Source organism: Hyla sarda, chromosome 8 (assembly GCF_029499605.1).
Source record: "Hyla sarda isolate aHylSar1 chromosome 8, aHylSar1.hap1, whole genome shotgun sequence".
NCBI lineage: Eukaryota > Metazoa > Chordata > Amphibia > Anura > Hylidae > Hyla > Hyla sarda.
Genome location: NC_079196.1, coordinates 16,462,538 through 16,466,059, shown reverse-complemented (window position 1 = coordinate 16,466,059; position 3,522 = coordinate 16,462,538). Strand labels below are relative to the sequence as shown.

The following is a 3,522-nucleotide window of genomic DNA, read 5'->3' as shown; positions in this document are numbered from 1 at the left end:
TGCACCTAATGTGGGGAACTATACTGCACCTAATGTGGGGGAACTATACAGCACCTAATGTGGGGAACTATACTGCACCTAATGTGGGGGAACTATACTGCACCTAATGTGGGGGAACTATACAGCACCTAATGTGGGGGAACTATACTGCACCTAATGTGGGGAACTATACTGCACCTAATGTGGGGAACTATACTGCTCCTAATGTGGGGGAACTATACTGCACCTAATGTGGGGAACTATACTGCTCCTAATGTGGGGGAACTGTACTGCACCTAATGTGGGGGAACTATACGGCACCTAATGTGGGGAACTATACTGCACCTAATGTTGGGGAACTATACGGCACCTAATGTGGGGGAACTATACTGCACCTAATGTGGGGGAACTGTACTGCACCTAATGTGGGGGAACTGTACTGCACCTAATGTGGGGGAACTATACTGCACCTAATGTGGGGGAACTGTACTGCACCTAATGTGGGGGAACTGTACTGCACCTAATGTGGAGAGCTATACTGCACCTAATGTGGGGGAACTATACTGCACCTAATGTGGGGGAACTATACTGCACCTAATGTGGGGGAACTATACTGCACCTAATGTAGGGAACTATACTGCACCCAATGTGGGGAACTATACTGCACCTAATGTGGGGAACTATACTGCACCGAATGTGGGGTATCTGTCAGTGCTCCGTCTTCCAGGCAGCCTTAATCTGGCCCTGCCCACCAGTCCATCACCGGTGCTGTGGAGACCACCGGCATGAAACTGATAACAACAGATACTACACTTGATCTTAGCCAAAAGGCCGAGAAGCGAGCAGTGGATGTCAGAATGAGTGAGCAGCAGAACAGAGGGATTTGTGAGCCAAATACAGAAGCTAGACACATAAAGACATGTAAATCATCTGCATGACCTAGTGAGGAACATATAGAAGCATTATTTATTTCTGTGATATGACAGGTACGTTTTAACAGTTGTGAGATGTGGATGACGGGGCCCGGGGGGGGGGGGGTAGGTTGGGGGGTGTCAGGTGTCCTCTCTGGGTTTATCAGGGCGGATGATATATTAACAGAGGCAGTAAATGGCAGATGTCACAGGACAGTGGTCTCTGGGCAGGGGGCAGATGTGGCTGCGGCCGCTCAACAAACATTTGTCCTGTTATAAAGTCTCCGCTATCACAGGTTTATCTGATCACCTGCCCCCCCCCCCCCCCAAACATGGCGCCCGACACTCCTGACTGAACAGGAAGGAAACATTGTAGTTTAAATGAAGCTTCTTTGTCAAATATGCAGTTTTTATTTTATTTTTTTTGTTTTTTCTCTCTCCAATGATTCATCATTTTCAAGATCTCTGATTGCTGTCAGTGAATGGAAACTTTCTTCTTTAAACCCCGAGGCTATGTTGACAAGGCAGAAGGACGTTCCGCAGGCAGAACATGGCGGCGCTGGAAGCGTTCGGAAATGTGCCAAGTCTATAGATGGTCACAGCAATTCTGCTTCGAAATTCCACCGCATGAACAGACTGCTTGACCCTGGGGTATGCATCAACCCAGTGTTTCCCAAATAGGGTGCCTCCAGCTGTTGCAAAACTACAACTCCCAGCATGCCCCGACAGCCTTTGGCTGTCCGGGCATGCTGGGAGTTGTAGTTTTGCAACAGCTGTAGGCACAACCACTCAATTCATTGGCTCAGATTTACTAACGCTGTCTAATTCCTAGACTAGTGTTTGCCAACCAATGTGCATCCAGCTGTTGGAAAACTACAACTCCCAGCATGCTCAGACAGCCTATGGCTGCTATTTTACTTCAGCTCCATTGAAGATAATGGGACTGAGCTGCAGTACTACACACAACCTGTGGACAGGAGTGGCGCTGTTGTTTGCAAAAAAAAAAAAAAAAAAAAGAAGCATCGTTTTTTTAAACTTGGACAACCCCTTTAATGGACCCTTAAATGGGTTATATCCAGGATTAGAAGAACTGAGTTGATTTCTTCCAAAAACAGCACCACACCTGTCCTCAGGTCATGTGCGGTATTGCAGCTCAGTTCCATTAAAGGGGTACTCCTGTGGAAAACTTTTTTTTTTTTTTTTTTTTTTATCAACTGTTGCCAGAAAGTTAAACAGATTTGTAAATTACTTCTATTAAAAAAAATCTTAATCCTTCCAGTTCTTATTAGCTGCTGAATACTACAGAGGAAATTCTTTTCTTTTTGGAACACAGAGCTCTCTGCTGACATCACGAGCACAGTGCTCTCTGCTGACATCTCTGTCCATTTTAGGGACTGTCCAGAGTAGCATATGTTTGCTATGGGGATCTTCTCCTACTCTGGACAGTTCTTAAAATGGACAGAGATGTCAGCAGAGAGCACTGTGGTCATGATGTCAGCAGAGAGCTCTGTGTTCCAAAAAGAAAATAATTTCCTCTGTAGTATTCAGCAGCTAATAAGAACTGGAAGGATTAAGATTTTATAATAGAAGTAATTTACAAATCTGTTTAACTTTCTGGCACCAGTTGATTAAAAAAAAAAAAAAAAAAGTTTTCCACCAGAGTACCCCTTTAACCCCTTAAGGACGCAGGACGTAAATGTACGTCCTGGTGAGGTGGTACTTAACGCACCAGGACGTATATTTACGTCCTAAGCATAACCGCGGGCATCGGAGCGATGCCCGTGTCATGCGCGGCTGATCCCGGCTGCTGATCGCAGCCAGGGACCCGCCGGCAATGGCCGACGCCCGCGATCTCGCGGGCATCCACCATTAACCCCTCAGGTGCCGGGATCAATACAGATCCCGGCATCTGCGGCAGTTCGCGATTAAAATGAACGATCGGATCGCCCGCAGCGCTGCTGCGGGGATCCGATCATTCATAACGCTGCTCGGAGGTCCCCTCTCCTTCCTCCGTGCGGCTCCCGGCGTCTCCTGCTCTGGTCTGTGATCGAGCAGACCAGAGCAGAAGATGACCGATAATACTGATCTGTTCTATGTCCTATACATAGAACAGATCAGTATTAGCAATCATGGTATTGCTATGAATAGTCCTCTATGGGGACTATTCAAGTGTAAAAAAAAATGTAAAAAAATGTAAAAGTAAAAATAAAAAAAAAGTGAAAAATCCCCTCCCCCAATAAAAAAGTAAAACGTCCGTTTTTTCCTATTTTACCCCCAAAAAGCGTAAAAAACATTTTTTATAGACATATTTGGTATCGCCGCGTGCGTAAATGTCCGAACTATTAAAATAAAATGTTAATGATCCCGTACGGTGAACGGCGTGAACGAAAAAAAATTTAAAAAGTCCAAAATTCCTACTTTTTTAATACATTTTATTAAAAAAAATTATAAAAAATTTATTAAAAGTTTTTTATATGCAAATGTGGTATAAAAAAAAAGTACAGATCATGGCGCAAAAAATGAGCCCCCATACCGCTGCTTATACGGAAAAATAAAAAAGTTATAGGTCATCAAAATAAAGGGATTATAAACGTACTAATTTGGTTAAAAAGTTTGTGATTTTTTTTAAGCG

At 44.3% G+C, this 3,522-nt stretch overlaps 1 pseudogene; it reads right to left on the bottom strand.

The window, feature by feature from the left end:
* Positions 1 to 675: 675 nt before the first annotated feature.
* Positions 676 to 822, bottom strand: LOC130290060 (U2 spliceosomal RNA; annotated as a pseudogene).
* Positions 823 to 3,522: the final 2,700 nt, after the last annotated feature.